We start from the raw sequence: 21,092 nt of genomic DNA on the forward strand, positions 1-21,092 counted from the left end.
GACGTCACAGTGAATCTTGAGTTTTATTTTTTTGTCCTCTTTCTTTTGTGGTTTTTTTTTCCTGGGGCAGCTCCCCCTCCCCGCCTCCGCCTTATCATGCTTTGGGAGAGCGGCTGGACAGGAGGGAGGGTTGCCTGGTGGCCTTTGAGCCAAGGCAGGAGTTGCTAAAGAGCTTTTGTTCGCACAGTGGGACCCTTGGGGGATTTTCTGCAGCTGAGAGTGACTTGGTTTGAAGCAGGACCCAGAGCCGGGTGTGGCATCTGTCTGTACACCTCTCATTCCAACTCTGCAGATACTGAGACAGGAGAATAGCCAGGTTAGGGCCAATCTAGGTTACATATTGGGACCTTGTGGCAAAAGATGCCCTGCTCCCTAACCCCCTGCGGTAGTGCAGCAACGAGGCATTGTCTTTGCCTGGGGCCTAAGGGTTTCCTGGCCAGTTGGCCCCAGACAGACAGAACTATCTGGGAATATGGGGGTCATCTCTGTGAAAACCAAGACCCACATATACAAACAAAAAAAAAAACCAGTGCGGAGAACCGGACAAGTACCATGAACACATCCGTGCAGCTACCAGTCCCATGTCAAATAGTGTTGCCAGGAAACGCCCTTCTGAACTGCTCTTCCCACCCTCACCCTCCTTGACCCTGTCCGTGCGAGCAGAGGGCCACCTTTCTTCACCCTTTGATGGAGACTCTCTTCACCTGAGCACACACGCACCTAACTATAGTTTAGTTCCCATTTCGAGCTTCTTACACTCAGTTTTGCAGCATGTGCCTTTTGCTAATTGGGCCCTTCTCCATTGGTATTTTTAGCACAGGCTTCCGATGGCGGTGTACAGCCGGAGAGGGTCCATTGTGGCCGTACACCATTCCCTGGTTAGTCCAAGTCTTAGGCTCCCTGTGCATTCTGGGATCACAGATGTGTAAATGGCTTCGTTTCTGTCGGTGTTATGGGAATACGCTCTCTCTAACATGTATCTTGATAATGGTGTGGAGCTCACTGAGCCCTATTAGTCAGTGCTGCCATTTTCTCAAACATGCATGCAGATTCACATGCCCTAACATGTATGTGGGTGCCCTGAGCTTCATCTGTGAACTTCCAATCTACTGAGTTCTGTGCACCAGTGCAAGCCTGGAAAAGGTTTAGACCCAGTGGCAGCCAGTTCCTAGTTCCTGGGCAGACAGTCTGCAAGAGGTGACACAGGTCACAAGTCAGTCATAGGTCTCTAAGAGACTGACACATTTTCAGGTGTGACCAGATCCAGGGAGGGACCCAGGACTACCAAGAAGGAATGCTTTGTCCTGAAAGGGGGAGTGCAGTCAACCGGGCAAATGAAGGTCAGAGCATGTGCAAAGGTCCTGGGGCAGCGCAGAAAACAGGTCTGGAGAGGTCAAGAGAGTGGAGATGACAGAGCTGACATCAGGGTATCCATGTGGTCTAACAGTCTTCCAGGATGCACACTGCCAAGAAGACACCATCTTACAAGCAGGGTTGACTCCATCCTGAGGGAGGAGGAGGAGGAGGAGGACTCCCAGGACCTGGGTGCAGCCAGAAACTGCATCATTTGTCATGTTCCACCCAGCCATCAAGGGAATAAATGACATATTCCCCAGGGTTAGGGAGGCAGCTGCCTCTAAATTTATTAGGGAGAGTGGAGGCTCTGGGGACACAGGGGTGTGTTAAAATCATATAGGGAGACAGGGCCCAGAACCTATGGGGCACCAAGTAAAGGGTAGAACCCCCTCACATGGACCCCATAAAGTGATGGACACCTACCCCTGTAGTGGCATGGGCCACACTAATCTGTCACCTGCTGTGACAGATTCCTGCTGTGTACATCAAGGACCCAGGACTCCCCAACGCTCTCCCTCAATGTTGATGCCTACTGTCTGCTGGCCAATCCACCAGCCTGCCCATCAGAACCTGGACACCCCACTGTTTCCTGCCAAGGGGTATTTCCTACTGGTGGTCTCAGGTTTGACCTCTCACTTTACGGCTGAGCTCTGCAGTTTTGCCTTCAAACCCAACTCCGGCAGCAGCTTTCTTGTCATCGCCTCTGCAGACTCCTTCAGCCTTCTGGAGCCTCCCAACCTCTGCAGCAGCTTCTGGGACTTGTATGCATTCTGAAACAGCACCCCCATGCACACGCATGCATGCATTCATACACATATGTGCACACATACACACACGTGTTCTCACACACATGTACATACTTACATATTCAACACATGTTTATATGCACTTATACTCCACACATACGTACACACACATACGCATCACACATGTGTTCACACACATGCACACACATGTGTTCACACACATGATTTCATACACATACACACACATGTATACATGCATACACACATGCACACACGCAGGTACACACATTCACACATGCACATGTGCCCACATGCACACACACACTCATACACACACACATTTACTGTGTGCTGTGAGAGCTAATATTAAGACAGTAATATAAGGTCCTACATTTGCTTGGGCCAAGCTGCCAAGGCAGGCAAATTACATGATGAACTGTGATCACTGAGACACTAAACCTTGCGAATTTGTTAGTTGATAAATCCTGACACCATGGAAACACGGCCGTGCCTGTCTGTTTCTGGCACAATACATCGAGTGGGCAGAAGGTTGGGCCGAGGCCTGTGGATCTCCTCACAAAAGGCCTTCAGTTCAGGGGGGATGGGGTTAAAACCTAACTAACTGTGAGTTCAGAGTCGTGGGGGGTTCGGAGGAGGAGGAGGAGGAGGAGGAGGAGGAGGAGCAAGAGCAGGAGCTAGAAGGGGAGGGGGAGAGAGAAAGAGGGAAGGAGGAAGAGAGGGAGGAAGGAGGTAGGGAAAAATCGGGGGAAGAGTAAGACAGGGAGATCAAGAAATCGAGAGAGAGCAAGAGCTGGGAAGGATCTGCCTTTTCTCCAGGCTGCTGGGCCTGTGGTGTGCAAGGACCTGCTTTACTGAGTGCCTACTGTGTGCTAGCACCCCCACACCACAGGCCCCATTGGGCGCACAGTTCAAAGTGGGGCGCGCAGTTAAAGGGGAGCAACCAGGGAAGGAGTCCTCCCCTTCCCTGGAGGCAGGCAGTCCGACCTTCTCCTCAGCCTCCGCAGTTTTACCCTGGGAAATCAGGGAAAGCATTAATAATCTTAGTAAAACCAGCGGCTTCTACTCAGCTGAGTCTCCACCACAAAACTGGCTACTTCTAAAGGTGCCTGAAGCCACCATCTGATTCAGAACAATGCGGGGGTTTCTGGGTCCTTCACAGCACTGGGGGTCTCCTGGTGCCCACACTAGCAAGACCCTTCTTAGGAGCAGGAGGAGGTACAGCTGAGTTCCCAGAGAATGGAGGCCAGCGCTCAGCACCCAGGTATACACATGCGTGCACACGCACATGCACACACACGAGTGTATGAGTGTGCAGGTGTGGGGGAGGGGAGGCTAATAGTCTATGGGTGTGAAGTCCGGCTATGAGCACCCAGATTGAGGGCTCTCTTCTCACTGCCCCGAGTCCTGCTGAGATCCTGCCTGGCCTGTGGGACACCATGTCAGCGACAGCTTGTGTGCTGGGAGCTGCCTTGTGCCACAGGCAGGGGAAGTCCATGCACCTCCTTTCATCCATAAATGCACTCAGCTTGCCTGCCAGTCACTTTGATATGACGGGTACTGGAGAGGCCTTGACTCTCCCCTGAGGCTCACCCCTCCCTGACCATCTGCCAGTGTCTGTGGCCTGGGAAACCACAGAGGGCAATCCGCAACCCCCCTCCTAGTCCCCGAGGCTTTGGTTGATCACCAACAACCCTGATTGAGAATTTGGCTGTAATTTGAGAATCACTAAAAGTAGTTCAATTATGTGGTTATGGGCCTGCTGATGGGATTCTGTGCTAGAAGGAAAGAACTGGGCAGAGACGAAAGTCCTTAAAGAAAACACGAACTTAAGGACAAGTAAATTATGGGGGAGGGGGAGGGAGAGGGGAGGGGAAAAGAGAGAGGGAAGGGGAGGGGGAGGGAGAGAGGGGCACACTCTAGCTCCTGGATCCAGCCAAGCCTGAAGCTAGCTAGATGCTTATGTAAGTGGATACATTCCCCTTTCTGACTGAGAGTCAAAGGATGCAATAATATTTAAGTTGAGATTTGTATCTCTCAGGACACAAAGAATGCATCATGGGTGGACGCCACCGTTATTTCTACGTTGCTCAGGAATGGGCCCTGAGGTAGGCAGGCTGCTACCCATCCATTAGCTGTGTCTGCAGTGAGTCCGACCTGCCCGCCCCCACCCCCACCCCATCCCCATTTCTCACAGAGGCGGCTGGGTTAGAAACCTTAGCTACTGGGGGGCTGTCCCCTGCCTCGAGGAGCAGAGGCACAGGGCCCTTAGACACTGTGTGTGTCCAGACTTCACTGGGCTTCGAGCTGCACTGGGGGGTGGCAAAGGGGCTGTGCAGAAATGGGGTACACAATTATTATTGGAATCTGTTCCTGTGCCATAAGGAGAAAAACTGAAGCTCTCAGTGGCATTTTCCCCAGTGCTGTTCTTAATTTCATCGAAACACAGCTGGGGGTTGCTTTCCGGAAGGGTGGGAGTCCCCTTTAATAAAAAGAAACCCTCATTAATAGTTGTTCAAACAGCCCACGGGCCACCAGCTGACAAGGGGATCTGAGGGACTAACAACAGCTTAGGAAACCCCTCCAACTCTCCCCTCCTGTTACCTCAACACAGACAGAAGCCATGGCTGTACCCCAGCTCCCTCCCGGGGGATTTCCATGGACCCCCTTCACACTGGACAACTTGCCCCCTGCTGCCCTGGCAGTGTCATGAAATCATCTCAGCCCTTAATCAAACCCTTTAGGAGCCAGAAGACAGAGCAGCACTCTCTGATGTCCCAGTGTGTTCTTCGGGACATCGCCTGCTCCCCACTCACACAGCCCTCCAGCCTGTGCCCCCCCCCCCCCCCGTTCAGTCACGGGCCCTCCGGCTTTGCCCCTGCTGGTTCTACTATCTGGCAATCAACCTCGGCTTGCTTCCCTGCCTCTCAGGCCTCGCTTTTCTCTGAAAAGCTGCCCGTGTTCTACCCCACGGTGCGTACTCCTGGATGAGATCACTTTCCGTCTCGGAGTGTATGTTTCTAGACTCCACTCTCGCGTTTTCCTTTTCAGGTCTCGCGGCAACACAGATCTGTGGGCTCTTCCTGGGCGCAGCCCAAACACCTGGCCCCGACTCCAGACTCTGGAAACACTCCCCCCTATAAGTGTGTGTGAGATCTCCCTGCAGTAGCCCACAGGGCAGGGGTGGGTCGAGGTTGAAATTCCAGCTCTGCCTCTGGGGTAAGCTCTCAGCCTCTAGGCCTTCCGTGTGTGAAGAATACCCAGGAGGATGGGATATGGCTGGGTCAGAAAGAACCTTCCCAGCATGCTTCAGGCCTTGGTCTCCTCTCAGCATCTCAGAACACAGAGAGAAAAATCCAATAGCAACAACCGACAAAACCAAGTAACACACCATCCCAATGGGGTCTAAGTATGTATTTCAGGGATGTTAAACACATATTCACAGTCTGTGGCTGTCTGTATCAAAATTTCATCCTGCATACATACATGAAAGTGTGTGCTTGTGCACATGTGTATGTGTGAATTTGTGCTTGTGTGTGCATGTTCATGTTTGTATGTGTTTGTGTGCATGTGTGTTTGTGTGAATGTGTGTTTGTGTGCATGTGTGTGTTTGTGTGAATGTGTGTTTGTGTGCGCATGTGCATGTCTGTGTGTGTGACAGCTTGTCAACGATCCCACTTTGCTTAGCCTTGCAGTCACCTATGGATGCTGTGAGCACAGTTGCTCTGACTGGCTGGACTGTGCTCAGTGGGGACTTGTTCACCTTGCCTAGGCCAAACAGGCTAGGACAGTGGAGTTCTTAGAATCCAGAAAGGCTCCTAATGGAGAGGATCCAGCTGGAGCTGTTGGTCGTCACGCAGTCCTAGCGCGTGCTTCTAGATCAGCCCTGAGCTCAGAATCCTGCCTAGGACACAAGAGCTCCTGCTCCAACTACCAGCCACAGACAGCTCTCAACATACAGAGGATGCTCAGTAAGCATGCCCTGTGCACAGTAAGCAAGTGTGTCCCCACAGAAGCTGCCTGAGGGGCACCTTATCACAGACGGCAGATGAGGAATCCCCAGGGGCACCGTGTGGAACTGGTGTATCCACTGTCCACAGCATCAGGGGTTCCGGAACTGCGCTTGAAGACCTTGATGGCAGGGTTAGCCTAGGTTACATGGGGGTTGGGGAGACCACAGTGTCCTCACACCAAGGAGGCATGGAATTGAGTTGGAGACTGAACACAGAGATAGGACTACACGGGGCTGGGAGTCTCAGATGTGGGTGGGTGGTTTCCACCGGTTAGAAAAGAAGAGCAAGTGGACCCTGCTTTGAGACTCTAGGAGGACACAGCCTCCTGGCTTGCTTGTAACTTTGCACTGTACAGTAGGAGGCTAAGACAGTGTATTGCATAAGCTGGTGCACCTTCGGTCACTTGTTACAAAGTTACAGGAGAAACAAATGCTCACATAAAGTAGCATTTCTTCTAGGAAAGCCCAGGTTCTAGCAGAAGCCCTGTCATCAACATTGCAAAACTATAAGCAAGCCCTAGTGTGCTCTAGTGCCTGGGGATGACAGGGCTGAATGGCCACTCTCGTGAGCCCTGGAGGCTCTCTGGGCCCTGACCCCCCTGCTTTGCCTAAGTTCAAACTCAAAGACAGGGTAGCCCTGAAGAGCAGAGCCTGCATTGTGGGTACCAAGGGCTGGCCAGGCACGTTGGGGATGGAGGGTAGCTGAATACTCCCAGGGCATTCAGGGAGAAGCTGCAGCTCAGCCCTGAGTCAAGTCCCCAAGGTAGGGGATCGATAGGCAGAGCTGGAGTGAAAGACAGGGACAGGAAAGAATAAAAGACAGCCCCTCTCAGCCTCTGGGGATGGATGACTGGGAACAGCCCTCAAACCAGGGGTCCCCAGTTCTTCCCTCCTCTGCCCCCTGTACCTTTTACTGTCCTGTGCAGGGATGTAGTAACAAGTCACACTTCCTGAGCTCTATGAATACAAGCAGGGCTCTGCTCTCAATGCCCAAGCTCTCGCTCGGCCTTCTGGGTAGATTAGATGCTCAGCACCTTTGTTTTACAGAAGAGGAAACTGAGGCACAGAGTAGCTTTGTCAGTCACTAACAGGCAACGAGAGCATTGGATGCTTTGATTCAATTGGGAATCTGCATGTCCAGATGCTGAAGGTCCTTGTCCCCAAGGGGGGTTTGATCAATCAATAAAGATACCAATGGCTGGGCACAGGGCAGGACATTTAGGAGTTACTCAGGTAGGACACAGAGAGGAACGGGCAGAATTGCCAGGACTCAGGGAAGAAGGATGGGACACAGGAGCCACAGGAGATAAAGCCAACCACCACGTGAGATTTCAGGTAAGTGACCACTGCCCACTTCCCCGATAGGTCCTCGGGTGGCAGGGGAAGGTTTAGGAGTGCCCAGCCTTTGAGGTAGCCAAGGCATTTAAAAAATAAGCTAATGTGTGTGTGTCTTTCATTTGAGGATCTAAGGATAGCTCCCGGGTGTGTGTGTGTGTGCGCGTCGTGAGCAGAAAGCAGTGTAGCAAAACCTCACTGCAACAACATAGAGCCAAGGCTGAGTCCCGGGAGGCTACCTTTCCCCCTTTGCTCTCTGAACTGAACAACCTCCAGGGAAGAGGGGACACTACCTAGCCAACCGCATAAGCTCACCATCCCCATTTTACAGATGGGTAAACCGAGGCATAGAACGGTGGTCACAGTGTCCATGGCAACCAGCACTGGCATTTCCCTTCCACTTGGCGAATGAGGAAGCTGAATCTCTGTGGGGTTGCTTCGGTAGCCCAAGGTCACACATCTGAATGATAAGGTTTGAGCCCAGGGCTTGTAACCCTTCCTCCTGTCTGTCCTTACCCCTCTGCTGTGTGTGACAGCAGGTGGAGGCGACGGACACTTAGATAAGTGTGCCTTGTCATCTTCCTCTCTGTAACATGACAACAGGCTGATCAGGCCCAAGGTCACGGTCAGCTGAAGGTCCGTCTTCTCGCTCACATCTTTTTCCTGGCCATCTAAGATTCCACTCATCAAGATCCCTTCCCCTGTTCTCCCTTCCTCTTTTCTCTCTCTCATTCCCTCCCACTTCTGTTTTCTTTTCACAACTGGAATGGGAACCCATGGTCAAATATCAGCCAAGTGCTTCACCACTGAGCCTCAGCTCTGAAGCCGCACTCAGTGTCCAGAGAAGGGTGTGAGGGCTGGACAGCCACTCCATCATTCCTGTGATGGAGCTGAGATCTAAGCCCAGCTATGTCTAATGTCACAGGATGCTGGTGTCCTGACTGGGCCATGAGCCCCCCTCTGTTCTCAGAACAGCCTGACAGATGTCCCCGACCTAATGTGGTCACCTGTCGATGAGTCTTCCTGGTGTTAGACACCCACACTGGCTTGACTCCTTCCATGCAGACTCTCTGCCCTTCGCCCTTGCTGACTGTGTCCTGAGCTGTCACCAGGGCCACCAGCTCTGTCTTGTAAAGCTACTGCTGCGGGGTTGGGGATTTAGCTCAGTGGTAGAGCGCTTGCCTAGGAAGCACAAGGCCCTGGGTTCGGTCCCCAGCTCCGAAAAAAAGAACAACAACAACAAAAAACAAACAAACAAACAAACAAAAACTACTGCTGCAGTGGGTCCTTTGCTCCCCACCGAGGCTGTCCCTGGCACTGAGCCTCATTTTCCTGCGTCTTATTTTTCCAAAGTCCTCACCCACCCGTTGTGTCCCAGGGCTGCCGGCTGTCACATCCAGCTGTGTCTCCCTCTCCATCCCACACAGTCCTCATTTACTCCTTCTAGAAGTGGTCGTCTTGAGAACCAGGTCAGCAAGCTTATGAGAAACAGCAGACAAAGGAAGCAGACACTGAGCATCTCACGGCGGCTCTGTTCCCCCAGGGCGCTGGCACGTACGTGGGGCGTGGTTCCTGCTGTGCTTCAGGTGCGGGTGAGTGTTGAGGACAAATGGTGACACATGCGAGAGTGGAAAGAGGAGTCTGTTCTAGAGTGCGTAGGTGTGTATGAGTGTGTGACTGTGTGTGAGTGTGTATAAAAGATTATGTGTGAGAATTTATGTGTGAGTGTGAGAGTGTGTGCATATGCATGAGTGTAAGAGGAGTGTGTGAGTATGAAAGTGTGTGAATATGAGTGTGCTTGTGAGTGTGCAGGTGTGAGTGTGAGTATGTGAGAGTATGAGAGTGTGTGATTGTGTATGAGTGTGTATGAGTGTGTATGTGTGAGTATGAGAGTGTGTGGTTGTATGTGAGTGTGACTATGAGAGTGTATGATTGTATGTGAGTATGTGTGAGTGTATATATGTTAGTATGAGAATATGTGATTGTTGTGAGTGTGAATATGAGAGTGTGCTTGTGAGTGTGCAGGTGTGAGTGTGTGTATGTGTGAGTATGAGATTGTATGATTTTGAGTGTGAATATGAGAGTGTGAGTATGTGTGAGTATGAGAATGTGTGATTGTGTGTGAGTGTGTATGCGTGAGTATGAGAGTGTGTGCTTGTGTGTGAGTGTGAATATGAGAGTGTGTGATTGTGCGTGAGTATGTGTGAGTATGTATGTGTTAGTATGGGAGTATGTGATTGTGTGTGAGTGTGAATATGAGAGTGAGTGTGAGTGTATGTGAGTGTGAATATGAGAGTGTGTGAGTGTGAGTGAGTCTGTGAGTGTGACTGTATGTGAATGTGTGTGAGTGTGACTGTGTGTGTGTCTTACTGTTGTTTTTGATTTTCTTCTCAAGGCAAGCATTAAAAATACAGAGCCCAGGTTGTCACTTTGCAAAAAGCCACACTGGACGGGTCATTGAGGCCACTTTAGCAAAATGGAAGCCATAGGGAGGCAGCTGGAGAATCCCAGTGACTTTGCCTGCCTTATGCAGTACCTCCCTGTGCTAAGGCCTTGTGCTGTGAAGCCTGCGGTGCTGTGCCCAGCCCAGCCCAGCCCAGCCCAGCCCAGCCCAGCCCAGCCCTGCCCAGCCCAGCACTGCCTTTGTTGCCACTCTTTTCTGTCTTTGGGCCATATTTTGTGGCCACCCATGCTTCCCCAATCTTCTGCTTTGGTGACAGCTTTAGGAAACCAAGTCAGGCCAGGCGATTTATATATAACTAAACAACACACACACACACACACACACACACACACACACACACACACGGACACATACATGAATGCATATGCACATATACTCATGCACATGGGTGCATGCACATGCACACTTGAGCACACATATGCACACATACATGCATACACACATGTGAATACACGCATAAACATACACACACTCACACATAGTCACACACACTTCTAGAGGCTAAGAATGGGAACCATAGTAATAGCAATGACAGAAAATTTAAAAAACAAATTAAAGACATGAAGGAAGGAGAATACTTACTCCTAAAAGTTGTTCTCTGATCTACACACACATACACACACTCTCTCTCTCTCTCTCTCTCTCTCTCTCTCTCTCTCTCTCTCTCTCTCTCTCTTCTTCTTCTTCCTCCTTCTCCTCTTCATTCTTTTTGGTTTTTCAAGACAGGATTTCTCTGTGTAGCCCTGGCTGTCCTAGAACTCTCTCTGTAGACCAGGCTAGCCTCAAACTCAGAGATCTACCTGCCTCTGTCTCCCAAGTGCTGGAATTGGAGATGTGCACGACCATCAGTCATTGAGATACACCTTTTAAGAGTTCCTTCACTCATCCCTCCACTTTGAACGTCCACTGTGAATGGGGGCTTTGCAGTAAAGGACAGTGGCTGGGATAGGCTTTGGGGGTCACACATATCTGGGCTCAAGCCTCAGACCTGTCTTTTGCTGGCTGTGTGACCCTGAGCAAGGGAGCGGAGTTCTCTGAGCCTTCCTGTTCTATTTGTAAAGTGAAGACAGAGCTCTAGCATGAGTAGAGGTGAAGCTCTGATCTTGGCACCAGGCACCGTCAACCCCTTCTTCAGATGCAATGGTGACTATGATTTCTGAGGGCGTCTCCATCCTAGGACACAAGCATCAGGATGTTCTGCAAGGTTTCCAGGAAAGAAGGCTTCAGAACTATTCTGAGTAGAGAGGGAGCTGGGGACTTTCAAAGTCAGGCTGCAGAAGCCCTTCCTGGGTACACGTTCTTCTCTTCCATTTCCAAATAGAAGTGAGGCTCATGCAGAGGAAGGGGGTCTATGTAGAGTTGTCATATCTGCTCGGACAAAGCTAGATGGAGCTTCCTGCCTTCACTCCCTACTCGAGAACTCCCCTCGAGCCTCACAATCACAGGAACATACAGAGCACAGGGAGGAATCAGTGAAGGATTTAGTATCCCAGCAGCCGCGCTCCCAATGTAGACAGTTAGATCTGGAAGCTTCTGGCTGGGGTACTCTACTGCCCATAGTTCTTGAGGCATGTTGGAGTCAGGGCTAGAGGGGACACAGATGTCCTCCCAGACACCCGCACCACAGCCACTGCCCCCTACTGTCCACATGGCCCTGAGAAGCTCTATCCCACCCATTTCTGCTTCCCATTCCTCTGAGAAGCTGGTGGCTCATGGGCTCATGGGTGGCCAGCCTTTCCTGGCCTCTGGATACCTCACAGTACAGGCTAGAAACCTCACATGCTACCCAATCCACAGGTTCATTAATGGTGGCTTCATCCCCTCTCTCCGGCCACAGCCTGGGGACCTGGAGGAGTTTGGGGATCAGTGATTATAATTTCTGGCAGGGTCCAAATAGTAAATATAATATGGGCTCTACCAGCCAGCCCTGCCAGGCGTGGTTCAGAGCCCAATAGAGGCCATGCAAATGAGTGGACATAGTCATGTGCCAATAAAACTTTATTTACAAAAACCAGATTGTAAACCCGACCTGCCACTTCCCAGCTCCCTGTTCTTCTAGGTCTTGTTAGGCAGAGTCTGGTACCTCCTCTGGGGCCGGGCTGAGGAGACTGTTCTGAGGCAAAGGGTCTTTTCCAGCTTTAGCATGAAAGTTCTGATCCAGGGAGACTGGATTCAGAGCAGGCAACAGGGCTATCCTGTCTGGGGTTCAGGGCCCCTGGCTTCCTCCTAGGACAGCTTTGTGCTGTGCCATCTGGTTGTCCACTCTGTAAAGGGGAGGGAGGGAAGGACTGCCGTTTATTGTAGCGTGAACTGTGCCAGGTACTCGCAATGGGGCTTGGTGAACATTTTCTTCATTAAACAGCCCTGTGTTGTGGGACCAGAGTTCTTCCCGGGGCCGGGGGAGGTGAAGAGTGGACAGTCCTGCCTCAGGTCCCTCCAGAGCCGTCATCCTTACATGCTGGGAATCTCACCCTTGTCACTTCTGTGACCATCCCAGAACATCTCACTCAGAGGAACCTGAGCAAGCCCTGGGATCAACAAGTATTGATGTCAGATGGATGGACAGATGGATGTGTGAGTGAAAGATTGATGGATGGATAGATGGAGAGGTAGACGGATGGGTGGATGGATGGATGGATGGACGGGTGGGTGGGTGAATGGGTTGGTGGAGGGGTAGGGGTATGGGTGGATGGATGGACGGATGGATGGAGAGATAGACGGATGGGTGGATGGATAGATGGGTGGGTGGATGGAAGGATGGATGGACAGATGGATGGATGGGTGGGTGGATGGTTGGTGGAGGGGTAGGGGTATGGGTGGATGGATGGATGGGTGGATGGATGGATGGATGGAAGGGTGGATGAACAGATGGATGGATGGATGGAAGGATGGATGGACAGATGGATGGATGGATGGAAGGGTGGATGGACAGATGGATGGATGGATGGACACGTAGATGGATGGATGGAAGGGTGGATGGACAGATGGATGGATGGATGGATGGATGGAGAGATAGACGGATGGGTGGATGGATAGATGGGTGGGTGGATGGAAGGATGGATGGACGGATGGATGGGTGGGTGGATGGGTTGGTGGAGGGGTAGGGGTATGGGGGGATGGATGGATGGGAAACTCTCCCACATTCACACAAACACAGGCTTGTTCTGAGCCATGACTCATTCCCACCAACATATCCTTCAGGTGAGCTAATGGGAAACGGTTTTATGGCTCTGACATCCATTATGTCAAACTTGCCTTCCGGTGCTGGGAAGGCAATATGACATCACATTTAAAATGTACTCTCTGACATCAGGTGGCTCCCATGAGTCCCTAGGAAAGCCTTTCCCTGGGCAGTATGAGACAGATAATCCACACACGTTTCCGGACCCCGCAGGAAACCATGACAGTTGTCTCACGGGGCACGCGGTTTGTGCTGAGCAAATGCCCTCTTAACTGTCATCACACTAGGCTGAGCAGAGGGCAGGTGGGGCTGTGGGGTGGCCGCAGTGAGCGGCACACTGTGTGGCTCTGCATAGAACACCAGGATCAGCCAGGGTCAGGAATCAAAGCGACTTAGTAGCCACCATGTCACCTGGCCAGGACCACAATGATGGTGCACAGCAAACAAACCCTTGTGGCTTCTCCAGCTCACCTGTGTCTGACGAGGCTGAACTCTGATCCTCCCTGAGGCTAGCACAGGCTTGGGAGGCAGCAGTGGCCTCAGAGGAGCCCTGTCGCCCAGGTTCTCACACACAAGGGCTCTATGAGGCCTAAGCCAGGACACGTGTATTGTTATTCCTACTTCCTCTAATAGGCCTTGACAGTCACGGGGGCCAAGACTGTGAAGACCGTCTGCCCCCCTCCAGTGAAAGCAAAATGAGTTCTCAGGGCCAAGGCTACCAACATGGGAGGAGGGGCCGGAAACACATGTATCCCACAAGCCTGCAGCAGCCAGGCTGGGGAAGAGCCTGTTCCCTGCTCATCAGCTTCTCACCTTCACCCTGCCCCCTTGTCGGGAAGACCCAGAGCAGGCATTCTTTTCATCCCTGGGGCCAAAGACCCAACTCCTGCATCACCCCGATCCCCACCTTCCAAACATCTGGACCTGCTCCGGGGAGCCATTAATCTATGGCAATTTCTTCCCTCACTTGATTTGTTTATTTAAGGAAAACAAGTCTCTCCTAATTAGAAGCGCCGTGGAGATGCTCAGCTCATCCGAGCTGCCTGCTTTCAGACCTTCTGCCTGGATGCATACCTGTGTTCCCAGCATCTGTGGGTGCGTGCAGCGACAGTCTTAAATGGAGGCTTCTGGTAAGACAGACTTGGGCATGTGGGTGATGAAGGAGGCTGGGAATGTGCTCTGGAGTGCCTGGGACACACGCACCATCCCGGCAAGCTTAGAGCTGGTACAGGTGAACTGGCCCTCACAGGGTGCCCAGCATGAAGCACACCATAGAGGTACCATAGCTCAGGCTGGTCATATTCATCCTGTTCTGCCCAAGTTTGCACCTCCACAGTCACTCAGACACACACACACACAGAGGAAGACAGACAGACAGACAGACAGACAGACAGACAGACAGACACCTGGTCATGCAGAAGTCTCATGGTCACACACAGGCACACGCTACAATAACAAGCAAGCTGTCGTAAGCTGATAGCCCCAGTACATACATCCAGCATCTCACTAATCCACACTCACTAATCCACAGGAGATGTGTGTGAAAGTTAGACACTCTAGAGCACACAGGCACACTCAAATGGACACCAAAATCACCCATACTAGGGGATACACACACACACAATACAACTAAGTGTGCAATGTGCCGAGTGTGCACACACTCACATGTGTGTCTGTGTACACACAGTGTGCATGGCAAGACAGAGGCATACACCCATAGAAACATACATATGTACAGAGACTTGACACTCACAAGCGTCGGAAATCACGTGTAGAGACTTGCAGACACCTGAATGCCAGCATGCACACGTCTAGAGAGGGATGAGCCAGTGTGTCAGGCTGTGCCTCTCTACATGCGTAGACAGACCTGAAATGTGCTGAAAGCACACAGACACGAGTGTCCCTGATGGCACAGCACAAGCCCACCTCACATCCCTGCGTGCACAGGCACACACACACACACGCATGCACGTTCACGGGTAGCTGTTCTCTCAGACACACATACAGTTTGGATTGCACATTCATAAACCCATGGGCACACACTTATTAGATGTCACGTCCACCTTGGCTGTTCTGATACGTGTATACATACATGGTTGGTACAGTCATGATTGCACATGCACTTGGCTGCAGAGATCGCACACGCAATGCCCCCTGCACCCTAGTCAAACTGTTCATTTATTAGTGTTCTGAAAGTCAACCCTTCAGATTCTACCATCGCGTGGTGTCTCCATCCCTAAGCTGCATCTACCACCTCAGTGCACAGTGGCTGGGACGACCTCTGCTCCCCACCCGTGCTCTCGGCAAGAACCCAGAGCAAGCTTCACAACCAGTCAGAAAGAGTGTCCACTGCCCGCTCCCTGCAGTCTCTGACTATGCCCCGCCCCTACCCTACCACAGACCCAGAAAACACTCTTCTCCCCAGCATTGGTTGTTCTTCCTCTACCAGGGAACAGCAGCCTCGCATGCCCAGCCCTGAGGCAGACTGGATGCCTGACCCGGAACAGACAGAATGTCCCTGCTCTGGGTCCCTAGACAGCTGCAAAGTTGAAGCCATGGAGACACCTTACCTCCATCTCCTGTTGTCATGACAACGCGGCAGCTGGGTGCATCCAGCCCTCCCAGACTGCCCTGGGCTCCCCACTGGGAGCAGCTGGTCCAGCAACGGTTTTAAAAGGAAGCAGAGAGGAGGCGGGACTGCAGGTATCCTACTATTGGAGAGACCTAAGATCCCGGCCCCAGCTGAGGATCCTCAGGTTCAGGGAAAGCCTCCCTTGGGAAAAGGTTCCGAAGGTCCATGCACAACACCTTCACATGGGCATCCCCATTGCTCCCGTGCTCTACCAGACTGTGAGGAGTACTCCCACATCATCTCAGTGAGTGCTCACAGCACTGTTCCAAAGTAGGAACTATGAACTCTTACTTTACCGTGGGGGAGTAGCCAGGGGCCACTCAGATCTACTTTAAGACCCGAGTTCCTAAACACTAAGGTGTAACACACACACACACACACACACACACACACACACACACTCCAAGACTTTGAAAATCCCATCTGCCACATTGCTCAGGGCCACACAGTGGCCTGAATGGGGATCTCTGAGGATACATGCTATCTCTTCATTCTTAGAGAAGTGGCCACCGTGGGGATCTCTGAGGATACATGCTATCTCTTCATTCTTAGAGAAGTGGCCACCGTAGCCCAGAGAGGGTTAGAGGTTTGATATGGGTTACAGAAGCAAGTCAAAGGCCAGTTTGAAGCCACTTCCTGAACCAGAGCTGCTTTTCCCCCAGGATATCCACCACAGACCTTTGACACCCTGGAGGAGTGTGCATGTTTGGGCAGCCTGGGAAAGTGGCTTCGGGCCTCAGATCAGACTCCTAAGCCTAGGCAGGAAATCTTTCAAATCTCACCCAACAGCTCAAGAGCTCAAGAACCCCCAGCAAGGCTGCTCCCCAAAGACAGATACCCAGCTCCAGTAGGAGGCTGATCCACGGCCAAGGGATCACTTCCAAACACCGCTCTAGGCCAGGCCAGAAAAGAGAGCGTTCACTGTGTCTCTAGGGGACATCAAGAATACCAAAGACCAACCAGCATGCTCCTGACCCCAGCCCCAGTCAGGAATGGAAGACAGTGATGTCCTCCATGTGGACACAAGGGTGGCCTCTTGGAAGTGTGCATTCACTAGGGAGAAGGTGTTATGGCCACACTCGGTGGTACTGTAGGTTGGGATAGCCTCAGGGATTCGCGTGGGCAGCCACGGGTCAGTGGGTCACCAGCAGCCCGGGCCCCCTCAGTCCCCTTCCCTGCCGCTTGCTCCTCTCATTGAAGAGTGCAGGCAGCTCTCTCTGATTTTTTTTAAAGCTTTCTTTTTCTCTCTAAAGGGACAGACCCTCTGCCTCTCAAGGAGTGGGGTGTGCCCCTTGAGGGGGCTTGGAAAGGAGCCGAGGGTCTCCTGGAAGGGCACTTGGGCCTGCTGGCATTTGGACGGAGGCAAGTGGCTCTCTCCCACCACAAGTCCCTCGGGACCCACAGAGGCCCGTCTGCAAAGTGGGCTTCGCAGAGCCCACACTGCGTGGCTCTGGCTGCTGCTTGGTTCCCCAGTGCGGGCACCACCCCAAGGCCGGCTGGCTCACAGGCACTACTCGCCCCTTCTCCCTAGACTGGAAGCTGGCCGGGCAGCGGAGTGTGATCCAAGGCCCCCCGCTGCTCCGGCAGCCCCAGGGGTGTCCCCACACTCGTCCGCGGCTAGAGGAAAGTTTGTCATCTCCCCGGAGCCTCCTGTCGCCTCTCTGCAGCTCGGGGCTGGCTAGGGACCCGTGGCCGCTGCTTACCTGAGGATGCGCCGAGCTCTCCGTGCCCGGTAGGGCGCAGCGCGGAGCAGGAAGCCCGGAGCGCGGAGCCAGGGCTGGGGCTGAGCGAGGCTGAGGCCGGGGAATGAGCTGGGGCTGCGCGGGCGCCCGCACTCCCGGCCCTGCTGGAGCAGTCTGCAGCCCGAGCTCCCGCGCCCGCCGCCTCCCCGCAGCCCGGCCCGGCCGCCCGCGCTTAACTCCTTGCGTTCCGGCCTCCCGCCGCGCCCGCCGCAGGCCTGGGATCCTGGCTGTGCAGTGCGCTGAGCTCCACTCCTGGGCTGCGGCTAAATGCGCTGAGACCCGGCGAAGGGCCGGCGCCTGGCGTGAGCGTGGTGCGCGCTGGCCGCCGCTGCAAGTCTTGGCCCTGAGCCTGCCCGACAGGCAGCTCAAAGAAATCCAACAAAGGACAGTTTTGTTGATGGGTGTTCAGCGTGTTGTTTTAACAGGCCCTGAGTTTTGCCTGTGTGGCTTCTGGCTGTCACACTCCCTCTCTGAGCTTGTTGGATTTCTGGCTGTGTGACCCCTGGATGACTCCCGTTGAGGTTCTCTGAGGGGTCTCAGAAGCATCAGACAAGAGTGGAACACAGGGGCTCCTGGTTTGCAGATCTAGCTTGGCTCCAGGTTAGGTCCAAGGGCAACTGGAAAAAATCTAGGCGTAAATATTTTTATTTTATTTTATGTATTTACAACCCCCCATCCCCTCTCACCAAAACAGGGCTTCTCTATGTAGGTCTGGCTGTCCTGGAACTCATGATGTAGGATAGGCTGGTTTTGAACTCCTAAAGGTCCGCCTGCCTCTGCCTCTGCCTCTGCCCCTCAAGTGCTGGGATTAAAGGTATGAGCCACTACATCTGGCTTAGGTGTAAATGTTTTTTTTTTTTTTTAAATGAAGTGTGTATGTGTATGTATGTGTGTGTGTGTGTGTGTGTGTGTGTGTGTGTGTGTGCGTGCGCTCGTGCACGTGTACCTGCGCCTACCTGTTGGGGTAAGCCCACATGTATGAACTTGTGTGACACTGTACCTATGTGAGGTCAGAGAACAACCCCAGGTGTCAGTCCTTAGCTTCTGCCTTTCTTGAGATGGTCTCTTGTCCACTTCTGTGTTTGCAGATGGTCCTGGATTCTCCCACCCTCCCCCTCCCATCTCTTAGCAGACCCACTGGGGTTACAGGGTGAGCTATTGTTTATGTGGCTACTGGGGATTTGAACTCAGGCCCTCGAGCTTGCACAGCAAGTATCTGCTGAGCCACTAACCCAGCCCCAGATCTCGCTTTTGTGTTTTTGGTTCTTTTTTTTTTTTTTTTTTTTTTTTTTCCCCCGGAGCTGGGGACCGAACCCAGGGCCTTGCGCTTCCTAGGTAAGCGCTCTACCACTGAGCTAAATCCCCAGCCCCGCTTTTGTGTTTTTGAATGCCAACAGTTGAACTAAACAGAACTGGGTTCAAGTGCCCCCCTGCTTAGCTATGTTCTGGCTGTATGTATGACTCTGACCAAGTTGCCTCGGTTTCCCCACCTGGTCCGGCAAGTGAGTCTGAGCCTGGTAGGGAGATGTGTGTAAAGATACAGACTTACATTCGTACCACGAGTGTGAAACCTCACAGCCTCCCCCAACTGTTTCTTCATCAGTGTTGCTTGAAATACAAATCTCCTGCCCTTTCTGCATTTGTCGTTTGCTAATTCTTACCTTGTAGCTGCTTTGACCAAACAGCCGGCAAAAAGCAGCTGAGGTTGAGGCTCCTTTGGCTGCTGGGTTGACCCTGAGTCCTTCGGGGAGGGTGAGCACTGTGAGAGCCACAGTCAGGAAGCAGAGGCAAATGAGGTGCTCCCTCACTTGCTTTCTCATTTCTTCTGTCTGGGACTCTAGCCCGTGGGACCAACCACATTCAGGGTACGTTCCCCTTCTCTCGGTGTGCTGGCTAGTTTTCTTGTCAACTTGACATGCGCTAGAGTCGTCAGAGAAGAAGGAGCCTCAGTTGAGAAAACACCTCCATAAGACCCAGCTGTGAGCAAGTCTGTAGAGCATTTTCTTAATTAGTGATTCATTTGGGAGAGCCCCACCCATTGTGGGTGGAGCCAGTCCATTGTGGGTGGGGGCAGATCGTTGTGGGCGGGGCCACCTTGGCTGGTGGTCCTGGGTTCTATAAGAAAGCAGGCTGAGCAAGCCACGGGGAGCAAGCCAGTAAGCAGCACCCCTCTATGGCGTCTGCTTCAGTTCCTACCTCTAGGTTCTTGCCTTGCTTGAGCTCCTGTCCTGGCTTCCTCCAATGCGTGGGATGTGGAAGTGTGAGCTCTTTCCTCCACAACTTGCTTTTGGTCCTAGTGTTTGATCACAGCAAAAGACACTCAGTTAAAAGTCTCTGCAGTTCCCTCATACCCAGGCGTGCATCCGAGGTGACTCCTGATCCTGCTACACAGAAAATGAAGATGAACCATCACCGAGTCCCAACCCCAGAGCCAGCTGAGCACCTTGGGCTGAGTCGCTTACCCTGTCTGGCCCCAATTGCTCCATCAGCAAACAGCAGGGACAAGGCAAGGGACTGCTTAAGGCTAATAGGCTATTGGGTCTCCTTAATCCATTCTTGTTTTCCGTGTGTGTGTGTGTGTGTGTGTGTGTGTGTGTGTGTGTGTGTGTGCAGCCAGGACTCCCACAAGACTGGCTGTGCAGAGTGAGCAGGGGCTGTGGGATTTGCAGACCACAGACTCATCAGTGTGGGAAGGAAGGAACAGAGCCCAGTTCTCTGAACCCTTCTGCTGAGAGCTGGCTGTGCTCTGGGACTGTCCCTGCTGTGACCTGGGCATGGGGCTTCTGGCCAAAGTCAGTAAAGAGACCCAAGCAACTCCTCGCCTTTGAAAGGGATCAGAATGATCAAATGGTGATGTCAGAGAGTTTCTCAGTGGAAGATCAGACCACACCTCTGGGCTACGTTCACAGAAGGAGACGTAACCCATGCGTCTCTGTCATTCGAGGCACAGCCTCTAAAAATAGAATTTGCTCTAATTTTGGGAGTAACTAAGGCAAAAGGAAAGAATGTGCAAGACTGGAGAAGGCCATGTCCAGAAGTGAGCAACTCCCTTTGATGGCTTTGTTCTCATGGAGGGAGGGCATTGGCCTTCAGACTATCCTGGTGACCCAGGACTGTGGGGTCAGCTACACTCAGGATGAAGCTTGAGCCCTGGCCCTACCACCTGACAGCTGGGTAGCCTTGGGGAAATTAATTAACCTCTCTGGGCTTCAGTGTTCTAAAAATAGTGGTAATGGTTCCCAGTGCAGAAGGGTTTCGGGCAGACTGAGTGGCATCTGTGAGCAGCTTGCCACACTGCTGACTGTGCATGCATTAGGCACAGGAGCTGTGACCCGCGATTGGAACGATGTCGTTGGCTGCTGATGGCCCAGGGGAGTGAGAGAACTGCCATTCCTGAGGCTGGGATGGGAGGAGCCAGAGTTGAAGGCTAGCCTGGGCAGCATACTAAGTTCAAACAGGGAGTTCATCCTAGAGGCAAGGGGACACACCTGTTAGGGGTGTTTACAGAGCTGGCATTTATTCCTGTTCTAAGGATTAGAACTTGGGTTCCTGGGGTTCCATGTCTTATCCACTGGCCCATCTCCTATACCCTTTTAAATTTTTTTT

At 52.5% G+C, this 21,092-nt stretch overlaps 1 protein-coding gene across 1 annotated transcript in view; it reads right to left on the reverse strand.

Annotated features, from left to right (window-relative positions):
• Wscd2 (WSC domain sialate O sulfotransferase 2) overlaps nt 1-17,757 on the reverse strand; it is a 94,385-nt gene extending 76,628 nt beyond the window's left edge. The window contains 1 exon segment of the mRNA NM_001271178.2: nt 17,448-17,757. The gene's annotated coding sequence lies outside the window, so the exon portion shown is untranslated.
• Nucleotides 17,758-21,092: the final 3,335 nt, after the last annotated feature.

This window comes from Rattus norvegicus, chromosome 12 (genome assembly GCF_021556685.1).
Source record: "Rattus norvegicus strain SHRSP/BbbUtx chromosome 12, alternate assembly SHRSP_T2T, whole genome shotgun sequence".
NCBI lineage: Eukaryota > Metazoa > Chordata > Mammalia > Rodentia > Muridae > Rattus > Rattus norvegicus.